The 15,162-nt window shown below is 38.8% G+C and overlaps 1 pseudogene; it reads right to left on the reverse strand.

The window, feature by feature from the left end:
* Window positions 1–2,498: 2,498 nt before the first annotated feature.
* On the reverse strand, window positions 2,499–6,460 carry LOC118889937 (annotated as a pseudogene).
* Between the last annotated feature and the right edge of the window lie 8,702 nt (window positions 6,461–15,162).

The raw sequence follows: 15,162 nt of genomic DNA on the forward strand, positions 1-15,162 counted from the left end.
GCTTCCTTGCGAGGCTTTTGCAAGGATTTTTCAATGGTTCCCAAGATCTCAGTTTTCATTATCTGAACTGTATGTTCTTCCCTAACAAATTGTCATTGCTCTTAGATACCACGTGTTGAAGCAGACAATGTATCTGTCCCATTTAATGACATTCCTCTAAATCCAGTTATTTTCCTCTTAGGAAAAACTGAGACATTCCTTCAGTCCTTCCAATATTGGCCTAAATATACCACTTTCTAGCTTTAAAATCCTCTATTCTTGGCAATTTGGCATCATCATTCTATGACCCTATTTTTCAAATAAAGAAAAATACTTTGTGACATTTGCCTTCTCAGTACTTGGAAATTTTTCCTTCAGAATCTGCAACTCTATAGTTTTTATCAACAGGTAACTCTACTTTCAAGATCTTAGAGAAAAAGCCCAAAGACTTGATTTGGCAAACTTCTTAGGTGAGTAGTGGGTAAACTATCTATTAGCAAAGTGATCTTTAAATATATGTATCTGTATAAATAAGAGCTCAATATACAAATTCAACCACATGATGATAACCATCAAGAAATGATTAACTTAATATGTCACATAAGATGTATGTATTTCACAGGTATTACACTATAATTTGATTGTCATTTGATATCATTCTACATCTGTTATATGGTAAAATACTGTAAAAGCCCCTGATATTTCTAAAGATGTATAAAACAAAAATATACATTAAGAGAATAAGAAATCATTCTATTCAGTGAGCAAGTGCCAGTAATTAGTCTTAAAAACAAGATGTAGGTTATTTAGAAAACAACCCTGTCATTCTTTTGGTATTGTATTGGGAATTCATGCAAAACCTATAATAGCAAAAAAATAATAATAATAAAGTACAAAAATACAGTAATAAGAAACAAAGAATTAAAAATAAACTTTTTTGCAGATGATCACTGTATATGAGAATATCCAGGAAAATCAACAAAAATTACTAGAGGAAAAATTTTTAATTAAACTGCAGTGTACAAATAATGTTTATATAGAAGAATAATGACAATGATATCAAAGAAATTTGTATTCATTTCCTGTGGCTCCTATAACAAATTATAAAAAACTAGATGACTTAAAGCAACAGAAGTTTTTTTCCTTTATATTTCTGGAAGCCAGATACAGGAAATCAGTATCACTGATCCTAAATCAAGGTGTCAGCAGGGCCATATTCCCTCCAAAGGCTCTGGGGAGAATCTGCTCCTTGCCTCTTGCAGCTTCTGATGGCTGCTGGCATTCCTTTGCTTGTAGCCAAATCACTCCAAGTGCCTCTGTGGTCACATTACTTGCTCCTCTTCTGTCTATGAAGTAAAATCTCCTGATAATTTAAGTCCTCGTGGAATATTGCATAGAAATTGACTAATTGTTAGTAAAATTAGAAAAGTATATTCATTTAGTCAATAATTAACACATCATTTTTAAAATTAATGATGACAAATTTACCATGCCAGCTTTTAAAATACATGAAAAATTTTAATTACCACTTTTTTTTTTTTTTTTTTTTTTTTTTTTGCAGACTTGCGTTATTTTATTTTGCTCTTTCCAGTCTGAAGCTACTATGTATCATGGGCATTTAGAGTTCTACAAATGACACTTTCAAAAAATAAAAGACCAAGACACCCAGAGTGAGATGCATGGTAGACACTAACCAGAGGCGAGGGGAGCTGGCAGGGGCGGGCCTCAAGTCAGGGGCCAGGTGGCTTCCACAGGGCTCCTGGCTGAGCACGATGCCCAGCTTCCTCCTCCTGAGACCCAGGAGTCCACTCAGGAGGGGAGAACTGATCACACCAGGGGCTCTGGCTGAGGCCGTGAGGGGCCCAGCACCACCAGGTGAGGACACAGGCCTGGGGCTGGGGCACACTGGAGAGAGGCGACCAATGAGAGCCCCCTGGTAAGATGGGGACAGACTCTGAATTTGGGGAGGTGCCTCACTTGCCCTACCACTAGTGGGCAGACATGGCACTGAGGCCCGTAGATGCTGTCTCAAGAGCTCCCCACAGGACCCCTTGAAGACCACTCATGGCTACAACCCAGCTTGCCTGGGGCTGCTGCAGCAATAACATTTCATTAAAAAAAACCAAAAACCAAAAAACACTGATTTGGTCATTTTTCTGCTTCCAGTCAGGCCAGAGTGAAAGAAACGAGACTGTGGCCCCTGCACCACAGCAGGATGGGCAGAGGCCAGGCCCCAGCGGCCACCAAACCAGGCCTGCTCCACGCACAAGGGGCAGGCGCCAGCCCCCTCCTGTCCCGCAGGGATGGTGCACCAGGGGGGCCACCCACAGGCTTGGGGCAAGAGCTTGGCTCCTGGGAATTGGGGGAAGGGCAGGCTCAGGAGGGGACAGGGGATTCCAGTTACACACCCGCCACTCCCAGGGGCTCGGGAAGGCCTCCCAACCCTCCACTTCTCCTTGGCCTCTTCGGGGAAATAAGTCTGAGAGTCGTCTGAGGTCAGAAGAAAGTTCTAGCCTCTCTCAGGGCAGAGAAGAGAGGGCAGAGGGATCCGAAACCCCTCCAAGGACCGGGTCATAGCCGCTGAGCGGCCCAGGGGGAGGCCACATGGGACAACAGGTGAGGGCACAGTTTTCTCTGGGTTTCCAGTTTGAAAGGCAAGGGGCTCCGCCCGCAGCGGAGCCCACCTGGAGAAGAGTGAACAGGAGGGGTCTGGGCAGGGAGGAGAAGGGGAGGCAGGAGGCGGGGCCTAGTACTCCCGCAGTGTGTGTGATGTGGTCCACGGCGTCAGCGCAGGCCCTCAGGACGCCCGCGTGACTCTTCTTCAGGGAGTGCCTGCCCACCTTGATGACCAACTTGTTGTCGCAGAGCTCGAAGAGGAAGTCCACAGGGGTGTCGCTGCTCCTGGTGACCGAGGAGGCGGTGCCCACCATCAAGTACTTGCCCGTGGAGTCTTTGATGTTGTAGGCGCCGTCTCTGAACTCCAGCGGGAAGACGTCTTAGCTGGAGCGGTTGGCATCCAGGATACCCGCGACCTTGCGGCAGCCAATGAAGCCATGGTCCCCGCGGAACACGACCATGAGGCTGTTGATCAGTTTCATGAAGAAGAGCTCCGAGTCCCCTGCTGTCTCCACCAAGGCAGCCAGGTGGCCATTCTTCTTGGCCGTCACAAACTTGCCATTGGACGCACGCAGTATAATCCTCTGATCATGCCACTCGATGTCAAAGTAGCAGCCGGTGTCCTTGGCGGAGGAGGTGGACAGCACGCCCCCGCTGGCTGTCAGCATCCAGTACTCGCCCGAGTGGGTGCGGAAGGCGCGCTTTTTGGTAGAGCCGTCGATCTCCAGCTGGAAAATCTGTTGATTGGTCTCTTCGTCCTGATTGGCCGGCAGGTCCACAGCCCGGCTCGTGGACATTTTCCTCTTGTCGGCCGCCTGCAGCACGACCTGGGCGCAGCTCTGCTCCAGGGCGGAGAGCTCGTCCTTCCCCACCTTGGTGGCCTTGCCCCAATGGCGCCAGGTAGCGGCCCTTGCAGTCGCGGAGAGCCACCTTGCCGGAGCAGAGCTCGAGCGTGTAGCCGGTGGCGGGCTCGGGGTCCCAGTTGTAACGCCGGTCCTGGAAGGCCAGCGTGATAGTCTAGTTGACGCCCCAGGGCGCGTCGCGGTCCACTGCGATCTTGTCCGCCGGCCGCGCGCTCAGGTGCTCGTGGCTCTTGCGGGCCACGCTGCAGATGTGGACCTGCGGGCGCGTGGCGATGTGCACGCTCCCCTTGTCGGCCGGTGAAGCGGTCCGAGAGAAGCGCAACAGGCGGTCCTCAGTGCCGCCAAAGTAGAGCCGCCGGTGTCCTTCGGACTGCAGAGACCTGCAGCCGTCGTCGTCATGCGCCACGATGGGAAAGTGCTGGGCACCTCGTGTTCGCAGGTTACGTTGCCATCCTTCTCCGCCGCCAGGTAGCTGCCCGCTGCCCAACTCATCGGGCGTCTGCACCAGCATCCGCATCTGCATCTTCTTCAGGCTACTGGCCCACGGGTTCGCCTTGAACCCGAACGTCTCGGCCGTCAGGTACTTGTTGCTGCAGTTAATGAGACCGAACTGGATCTGCGGGGCCTCGGCAGTGCAGTTGGCGGTCAAGGTGGCGGCGAACCGGAGGCCCGTGCAGCCAGGGAGGTCGGTGGCAGGTTCCCGTGGCGGCCCCCTGCTCCTTTGTTCAGCTACCTCGGCCGTGCGCACACCCTCAGCAGCGCTCTACAATCACCACAATTTTTTGACATAATATTAAAAGGAATAAAAATGTCCAGTGGAAAGAAAGCTAAAAATTGACTACATAAATTCCAACGATGATCAAAAAGGAATACAGAAATATGAGTCAGTATGTTTTCATAGGCTTTAAATCTGAGTTTAAATATTAATTAATTAATCTCTTCCTTCATTCCACAAGCTGATATAAACTGCAAGGGATATACCTAAATAGAATCAACTTGTCAAATTAAAGAAAAACACAGTGTAATATTTATTCCAAATCAAAAGAAGTTTGATCAGTGATGAGAGAAATGAGAATGTTAAAGCTGTGATGGGTGGTTTAAGTGTATCCTTCATAAAGTTCCATAGTAAAATTGTGCCAGGAATATTTTCAGACGCAAATAATAGAAAACCCCACCCAGAATGACTTAAGCAATAGCGGTGTTTAATTATCTTAAATAAAAGGAGGTCTGGAGATGGGCAATCTAGAGCTGATACAGCTCAATAATTTTACCAAGGACATTCTTCTACTCCGTTGCCTGAAGCTGGTTACTTTTTTTGACTATAGGCATATTGAAATGTGGTTTCCAGATGGCTGCAACGCCTCCAGATATCATGCCTGTATTCAAAGTAAATAATCATGGGGGATGCTGATAAAAATGGGTTTTTCCTCAGGTGGTTTTCTTTCTTTTTTTTTTTTTTCCAACAAAAGAAGAAAAATAATTCCAAGAAGTTTTTTTCAGAAAACTTTATCTTAGTGTCAGTAGTAAGAAATGGGTGATATGGCCACTGCTGGATGAAAAAGTGGATATCCGGCAAAGAAGAAAGTAGGCTTAGATAGTCATTACCAATCCCTGGAGTTGTGCAAATAACAGACTGGCATGCTTTAGCTGGGAAGAATAGGTAGTATGTCTACTGGTTAAGAACCAGACTGTGTGTAGCATAAACCTATAACATTAATGTAGCACTTGGTGGATAGTATATGATGATAAAATAATAAATTAACATGTGAATATAAGCAAACTATGATGCTGAAATACACCTATTAAATCAACAGAGGTAAGTTAAGATGGTGGTGTCCACTCATGCATTCATTTATTCATCCATTTAGCAGCTCATTACTGATTGTTTATATCAGGCACTATGCTAAGTCCTAGGTATATATTAATGAGTGAAATCATCTTTGCCCTGGTAAAGCTGAAATTTAATGGTTGATCTAGTAAAAACTGTTTAAACTCTGGGAAACTGAGTGTACATAATATCATTGGTAGCATTTAAAATAAATTGTTGCAGTTTCCTCAGAGATAAATCTTGAAACTCTTAACGTCTGTAAAACTATAGGGTCAATCCTGTGAATGTACTTCCATTTTTCAAAATTTATTTTTTTCTGAAATATCTGGCAATTTAATGAAACACTAGAAACAACCAGATACCTAATAGTAAGTGAACAGTTTATTAAGCTGTGCTTTATTCATGCATTAAAATGCAATATGGCTATTGAAATGATGAGGTTTAGGGCAATAAGCTTATACAGAAATGTATGTATACAATAAGTGAAAAAGCAGATCAAATAAAAATATGTCGAAACTAAATACAATCTTCCTTAGCGTTCATAGATTTGAGAACTCCTCCTTCTTTTGCATTACGTAGGGAATGTCTCCTCTTCCTTAGTGGACCGTTATCAATAACTTGTCTGCTGGGAAATCTTCCCTGATCCTTCCCCTATTCAATTAATTGATTTCTATCTTAGCACTAACAACCTTTTTATTAATTCCTATTTTATATGTTATTGTAACATAAAATTAGTTATGCCTGCTTCTCTCGGAGTTGTCAACACCTCTTTAAAGGAAGAAGCTATATGTCATTCATCTCTATATTGTTGAGACCTGAGACATGACATTTCATTCTTGTGTCCTCAATATCTACAAATAGGTTTGTCACAGGGAAGGTGCTCAAAGAATGCTTGCTGAATGAAGCCAGCAAGTGCTCAATAAACACTGGCTGAGTAAGTGGATGGATTCTCATAGAATTTCAGTCATATTGATGATCAGAATTATATTCCAAATTGTTTAATAAAAATTCACATTCATTAAGTGCTTTTTTTCTGGAGAACATGTAACACTGACTATTTTACATACAGGATGTTTTTACAATGTGAAATCTAATAAAATATGTACAGAACTTTGAAGGTCTATTTTTTAAATGGCAGCTCCCTATGGTTCAGTTAACTTACCTGAACCTTCATGTGTGGCCTACTGAACTCAATATCGCACCTGACTCAGCTTTGCTGGATTAAGCCTGCTACATAGTTGGCCAGACTGAATACGGTTGATGTAGCTCATTATCCTTAAATAATTACTTGAATTCTTCTCTAGTTTAAGATCCAAGATCACTGTACACTTGTTTTTTTGTTTTGCATCTACATGAAAACAGAATGGGGGGGGGGACCGTGGTTACACATACAATGAAATAAGAGAAAAGGGTGTTACCCACTTTTATTATTTCCCTTTCAACAGATTACCAAAAAAGTAGCATTCACTGATTTTATAATGTTACATACATTTCAAGAGGGTTATTTTATTTAAAAATACTGAAGGCAAAGTCTTCCGACTCTTCCACTTGAATTAACACCAGGCTTAAACAAAGGAAAGAGTACCGAATGAGTGGTTCAAATAAGAATGTGTACATACAAGTTCTGCTAGAGTGTCTGAATTTAACCTAAAATATCCTGGATCTCTATTCCAAAGTTTTAATTAAAGTGCCTGAGTAGTTCTATTTTTTTCTTTCTTTTGTGGAGGTTTTAATATTTTATCCAATAAAGCCAGCTATCAAGATTGCTTTAAAAGCTGCTGACAAAGATAGAAATAGAAGGTCTTTTTGATGTCAAATAAACAGTGCTATTTTCATTACATGTGTTTCTACAAATCTCCATGAAAAATCAAGTTTGGGCTCCTTTTAAGGACAGGAGGTATCTGTGTGTGTGTGTGTGTGTATGTGTGTGTGTCCTGGTTGGGGGGAGCTGGGGGAGTGATATGAAAGGATACAATGCAAAAGAAAAGAATTCTATCTCCTTTCTCTTAGCCAAATAGTTTAGGTTTAACTGCCCTTGTTTTTGTTGGACCTGAATAGAAAAGTGAGGTATTTTAATCTTCTTTTTCAAAACATACAGTCTTATGGAAATTTAAGTCAACAGCTGTTCAACTGTCAAGTCACAAGCTAAATTCAAGTCTGAGATAAGAAGAAAATCTGTTTAAATGAAAGCTTATTTGAATGAAGGCCATGGGTTTTAGCATTTGTGCTTGAAAAAAATTTTAAATTGTTACTAAAGTAAAGGATCTTTTGCTACGATGACCTTTCTTTGTTGAAAATGTTGGAAAATCAATATTCAACGTGAAATCAGAAACTGAAGTGTGTCAACTGTAGGATCGCCAGAAGGTTGAGGGAATTGAACACCATCAACTCATGAACTCTTCAAGGTCAGAGGTTTGACCTAACACAATTTCTAGTATATAGAAAGTGGTCTAGAAAAATGCATGTTGGCATAGTGAACAAAAGGAGCAGTCAAAGAAATCAAGTAGTCACTTTTTTTCCCCATTTTCTAAAGGTCTTGTATAATTGAGTTCTACTTTAGAAAGATTAATGATAGTTGGCAGGTTATATAGTTGTGTGAAAGATAGGCAATTGTTTGAATGTTTTTTAACAGTTCAGAAAATTAAGATATAAGCTCTTGGTCAAGAGTGGGATAGCCTGTCTTATTGTGATACTGATTAATGGGTTGATTTTTTCTTCACATATGATAAAAATCTGTGTTCGTATGTGTTGTGCTTGAAAAGGTATGATAATATAATTTTTTCCCAAAGTAGATTCTCTGGCTGCAAATCTCTGCCTCCTATAAATGTAATGACCTTGATGAAAAGATACTGATTTAAAGACTGGACATTAGATTTGCAGATACAGAAAATCAATGGTATTAATATACTAAGACTTATTATGCTCTTACAATGATTCACACTAAAAAGACTTAGGGAGGACTAATATATAAATAAAATGGAAATGTATTAATTTATTATGGTGGTGGTTTCTCTAACCACCTTCATCCCAGATGTATATCACATAGACAGAGTTGGAACCTGTTGGGACTATGGTCATTCCTTTTGAAAAAGTCAAACTATCAGGTCCCTACACTCAACATCATGCTCAAAGGTGTTCTCCATTCATCATTGGTCTCTTTTCTGTTTAAATTGGTCAATGTCTCATGTGTAAGGCTTAGTGGTTTTTTAATCCTGTACTGTGCATTGTTCTCCCCAGTGTTTCCTGGACTCAGCTCTCTACCACATCTTTACCTCCAAAACTTTCCCACCATAATCTCTAAAACTATCAATCTGGAATCATCAAAAAAGCCCTATCGTTAGCTTCTTCACTTCTTCGCCATAAGTGAAACTTGACTCTCAGCAGAAGATACCACTTTAACCTGCCGTCTTAAACGCCAGCTGCTTATTTTCCAACACCTGTACCCCTGGATGGTGAAGTAGTATTACTGCACTCTATACTCTCCTGTAGTAATGCTAGTAATAAGTCCTCTACTCTCTTGTAAAACTAGCGCACACACACACACACACACCTACACCCTTCAACCCATTTGAGATCCATGACACTTCACTATACATTTCTCACCACTTTCTTATCGCCATCATCAACAGAAACATCTAGTACATAACAGAAACATCTATCAAAGCTTTTGGTGACTGTCTCATTAACCTTTCTCCACCCAAATCCTGCCTTTATCGTCCTTGGTAATACCAGTGTAAACATGGACTCTCTATCCTTAATGTCCTCATCTCTAAGACTTTTTCCTTAGCCCCCTATTTCTCACATTCTGAATTTTATTATAAATGTAGATTATTTCTACTATGTAATCACAAATTCAGGTATCACTCTCTTGGATTACAACCTGCTTTCCTAGCTATGGTTGTTTCTGGGCCTCAGGGAAAGTTTCAATTCATCGCCTTTCTAAATTCATATGATCCTTCAGGCATCTCAGTTCTGTTATCAGCATCCCTTTCCAGTCATAAACACTTGCAGTAAATCTTACTCCAAGTTCCTTCTTGATGATTTCTTTACTGTATTGAAAGTGTGGGTTCTTTCCCACTTTTTTCAAAACTGGAACTCAGCAATGCTTCCCAGACTTCCACAGACAAACCATTTTATCTCTTACTTCACAGAGAAAACATGATGATCTCTTCCTCAATTTCCCACTTCCATGCATACAAAACTACTTACACCTGCCTCTATTTTGTCCTGCCTTCCTCTGCTGAAGCACATGTACTTGGAGGCTATTCCCTCATACATCCTCAGAAACCTTTTCTTATAGAGTTCCCCATTATCTTTTATATATTTAACAATACCCTCACAATCAGATACTTTCATGTGCATCTTCATAAATATAATGCATATATATCTCTACAAACATATACATATAAATTATATATATATAAAATTGTTGCACTTTAATTTTGCTTTTTAATTTCATAGATTTTTTACTTTGATTTCTCCTAATATAAATATAAAATTTATATTTAAATATAAAATTATGTGTCTCCCCTCTCACCTGCTGTTATTTAGCTTACTGAATATTAAATAAATTAAAATGCCTAAAAGTTTCTTTTTTAACCTGAGAATTAAGCTTTTTTCTGTACTTTGAAAAATCACAATTGTTGGTTTACAGACAAGAAGTTTCTTTACAAACTTCTAGAGACAGATTCTTCCGTTTATATGACATCTTGATATAAATTAAGATATGTGTTATATATGACTGAAAAACTACTGTTAAAACAACAATCCTTTCTCTAGTGAATATATGTGAAACTGTCTCTTCTATGCATGATGGCATCTTGTCTTCCACAGTAGGAAATAACACTCAGACTTCTGTACTTTTCCTGCAGAAGTGCCCTGCTCATGCTGTATATCTTTTCTTTCCACACTGGAAAAATTTTAACTAACTAACCAAATAACTATACACATACACACATACATACATTTGTGTGTACATATGCATATATATAAATATTCATGTGAATATTTGCATATTGTTTGTATATATCTACACATGTATGGCACAGTAACAATGCATATAGTCTTTATGTGGCTCCCCTCTCACCTGCTGTTGTAGAAGCAGCTGTTTTTCTTAAATAAGCCTTTATTTATGGATGTCCCCAGGGTTTGTCCCCATGTGTGCATAGGAAAACGTTCTCTCTCCTTTTGTGTAGCATCTACCACTTTTTTCTTCTCTTATTTGTCCTAGGGGAAGATGTTACCAGAAACAGGGCCCTGACTTCTGTAGTGAGTCAGTCATAACAGTTGATTTGCAGGCCCTGTAGTCTCTGTAGCTTCTAGTCAGACACTTCCTGATATCTGAGACAGGATTCTGATAACCTTGCAGTAGTATCAAATCCCATTATGCTACACGTGTTGGTGCCATTCTCCAACTCTGCACAAGCCACAGCCATTATCAGTACATACCAGATTATACCCTGGGTTGGACCCAGAAATGAGAATTCTCATCCCCTGACTTTTTAACCCCTAAAATCCAGGATCACACATGGCCTCTCTTGGCATAGACTGGGATTCAAAGTGCCTACCATGTACCAAGCAGGCTGTTGATTTTGGAATAGAAAGATCATAGAAGTAAATCCTAATCTGATAGATTTTATATTACACAACATGGGAGAGTGGTGTGTGAACAGCTATTGTGGCCATGGCTCTAATGAAAAAATGTAGAAAGTGTTATAAAACACAAAGAAAGAGATATTTTATTTTCATGGGCACTAAACTTAGTCACAGAAGACAAAGCCTTTTAACTGGGTCTTTGATGACTAGAACAAGTTCACCCAAGACAGATGAGGGAAAGAAACTCCAAGAACCAAATTGCATGAGCAAAGGGGTAAGTCATTAATATTTGTATTCAGAACAGAATGTTCTGACCTGTTGAGAACAGAGGTTAAAATCTCAAATATCTTTATGGCTAAGGAAATTTCTAAAGGCAAACCAGTTAGATGTTGGAATATAGAAAAGGACTATTCATAAAGAATATATGTAAAGGACTTGTGTAATCAGTCTGAGAAAGTAGCTTCTGATGTTCAACTCCACATAATCGTTGCCATATTAGAATGATGGGTTGGCAAAAACAGATTTTTCAAATTTTAATAGAAAAACTGAAAAGATATGGATTTTTAATGTAAAATATTCCAGGTTTAAAATATTGGCAACTAATTGCATTTTATTTAATTTATTAAAGTTTTATTTAATTTTCTTTAAATAATTTTTATTTAATTTTTTGTCTCTGAAAGCTGAAGGTTAACACCATTTAGACATTAGTTCTTCTTTGGGTCATCAGTTTACAACTTGAAGGTTAAAATATAAGTGTTGGGGAGATGTACTGTAAGATATTCATACTGGGTTAAATTTGTTGCTCTTAGCTTGAAAGTAATAGGCCAGTTGAGCACCATTCTCTTGCCCAACTCTTAAAGTGTTCCATCACCTTTCTTGGTAATCACCCCCTACCACCATTTTATTATTCTTTCCCGAGATTAATTCTTAGCTTTGTCTCTTTCTAGCTCCTAATTTTAGATTTATCTCCTGTCTAAAATTTTTCTTGGATCTATTTTTACTGGGTCTCTTGAAGAATCTTTCTTTGTCTCATTGGCCAACATTTATTCTTTCCTTCTGGTTCTTCTGAGTTCAGACTATACCCATGTGGCTCGTATTTCATAATCATTCCCTCAGAACTCAAATTCTGTGTGGTTGGTCAAGACCCTAGTGAGAAAATATTATCCCAACATGGGAGAGAGGATATGCAAAAAAATTTGGCCCAGGAAATGTTTTTTCTCACTTGCTAATGAACTAGGAATATACAGACTGAAAGTAGGGCACTATGGAGCACTTTATAGGCACGGAATCCACATGATGCAATTTGAGATTACATAATAGTACCATGAAAAAGGGTCCTGGATTAGAATAGGAAGTAGAAAGAAAGCATTTCATGTAAAATATGCAAATTTAACTAGATCAGATTAAATCTTATTTCCTCAAAATCCTTTTTCAACAACTTCAACCCTCATTATTCACACGTTTCTGTGAACTCCAATCCACCTATTGTCTCTATCATATTATTTATCAGTAGGTAATGGCAGTCTCTCTCTCTCTCTCTCTCTGTTTCACATATTTCTCATTTAATTCCATTATGGTAGAAAATGCATTTGAATAATTTCATTTATTTTAAACTTTTAGACCTACAATATATGTTTCGTTAAGCAGAATATGGTCTGTGTGTCCACCTTATGGACATTTGAAAAGAATGTATTCTGTTGAACATGAATGAAATATTCTATAAATATCAATGGGTTCAGCTGATCGATAGTACTTTCAGGTCATCTGTGTCCTTACTGATTTAGTGCTCTATCAATTAGTGATAGAAGAGTTTTGAAGCCTCCAAAAATAATTGTTCCATTTGTCTGTTTCACCTCTCAGTTCTATTTGCTGTTGTTTCATTTATTTGGAAGGTCTACAAATATTTAGGATTACTATTTTTTCTTGATAAATGATTCCCTTAATCACCATGTAACAATGCTCTTTATCACTTTTAATAGCTCTTTTTCTAATGTCTATATTTTCTGATAAAAATATAGACACTCAAACTTTCTTTTGGTAAGTGTTTGCATGGTATATAATTTTCCATTCTTTTGGCTTTAACCTGTCTTTGTCGTTATATACAAAATGGGTATCTGGTAGAAAGCATATAGTTGGATCTTTCTTTTTAAAAAGTTTTATCTGATTCTATGATCTCTGACTTTTAAAAATAATTCAGCTTCACTGTGTTATAATTGATATGTAAAATTGAAAGGTATTTAAACTGTATATTGGGGTGATTTAATATATGTGTACATTATGAAACGATTCCCCCATATAGTTATTTTTAGTACAGAAGCCATAACCTCGCATATGTTTATTAATTTATTTTTAATATTTTTGTTGAGAACATTTAAGTTCTACTCTCTTAGCAAATTTCAACATACAATACAGTGTTATCAACTATAGTCACCATTTTATATTAGGTTCTCAGATCTTATTAATTTTATAGCTGAAAGTTTCCCTCACCCCCAACTCCTGGAAACCACTCTTTTATTCTCTGTTTTTGAGTTTGACTTTTTTTTTCAGGATACCACTTATAAGCAGTTCCATTCAGAATTTGCTTTTCTTTGTCTGGTTTATCTCACTTAGGCTAAAGCCCTCAAGGCCCATCCATGCTGTCACAAATGGCAGGATTTCCTTCTTTTGTAAAGGCTGAATAGTATTCCATATATGTAATATAATGTACATGATATATTATATCTCATATATTATATATACATATTACATTTTCCTTACTCCATCTTTTGATGGACACTTAGAGTATTTCTTTATCTTGGTTTTTTCAAATAATGCTGCAAAGAACATGGAGATGCAGATATCCCTTTGATATCCTGTTTTCATTTCCTTTGGGTATACCCGGAAGTGGGATTGCTGGATTGTATGGTAGCTCTACTTTCAATTTTTAGAGGAACCTCCTGCTAAGAAGAAAGGTGACAATATTAACTAGTATTTACTAATGGCTGTAGCCTCTGCCCCAAGCTCAGTGCAAAATAAACAGTTGAAAACTACCAAATTCAAGTTTCTCCCTGAGGAAAGAAAGAAATGGAGCACCCATCCAATTTTCTAGCTTTTTGAGGGGCTTCCTGAGGCACTGGTCTCTGTATTGCCTATCCTGAAGCACTGACAGCAGACAGGCACCAGAGGGAGCAAGAGATTACAAATGTCTGAAAAGCAAAACTGGAACATCCCTCTAGGAATTTACATGCACAAGTCCAGAGAAGACACATCCACAGAAAATGTTGGAGGGGCCCCCAGAATCTCTTGCCAGGGTGATTGGTGAAGGTCCTTTCCTGTATGAAGCCAGTCTGTAAAGACAAGAAAAGGTGGTTCTTTTATTAAATGCACAGACACCCACATAAAGATTCAAGGAACACAAAGAAACAGGAAAGCGTTGTCCAAACAAGGAACAAAATAAATCTCCAGAAATCAATGCTAAAGAAATAGAGATATGAACTACTTGACAAAGAATTCAAAATAACCATCTTAAAGATGGTTCAGAAAATGAAGAAGGAACAAAATCAGCATTTCGACAAAGAGAGAAAATATATTAAAAATAAACAGAAAATTTGGGCTGAAGAATGCAGTAACTGAACAGAAAAATTCACTAGAGGGGTTCAAAAACAGACTTGATTAAGCAGAAAAGAACTTTTGAATTCAAAGATGGGTTATTTGAAATTACCAGTCAGACTAACAAAACAGAAATAAATAAATAAAAGACTGAGTTTAAAGGACTTATGGGAAACCATTAAACAGAGCAATATATGTATTATAGTAATTCTAGAAGGCAAAAAGTTTATTTTTTAAAATAATGGTTGAAATTTCTTAAATCTGGGGAAGGAAATAGCTATCCAGATTCAAGAAGCCCAACATTTCCAAATAAGAGAAAACTGAAGATGTCCACATGAAGATGTCCACATGAAGATCCATTGTAATCACAGTGTCAAAATAAAAAACAGAGAGAATTTTGAATGCAGCAAATAAAAAGTGCCTTGCTATAGACAACAGAATCATCATAAGACTATGAGTGGATTTCTCAGAAGAAACTTTTCAGGCCAGAAGGGAATGAGAGGATGTATTCAATGTGCTGAAAAGAATCTGCCAATCAAGAATAGTATATCTGACAAAACTATCCTTCAGAAATGAAAGAGAAATTAAAACTTTCTCAGATAAATAAGAGCTAAGGCAATCCATCACCACTAGGCCAGACTTATAAGAAATTCTAAAGGGAGTCCTTCAAGTTGAAATAAAATGAAATAAAAG

This window comes from Balaenoptera musculus, chromosome 2 (genome assembly GCF_009873245.2).
Source record: "Balaenoptera musculus isolate JJ_BM4_2016_0621 chromosome 2, mBalMus1.pri.v3, whole genome shotgun sequence".
Classification (NCBI taxonomy): domain Eukaryota; kingdom Metazoa; phylum Chordata; class Mammalia; order Artiodactyla; family Balaenopteridae; genus Balaenoptera; species Balaenoptera musculus.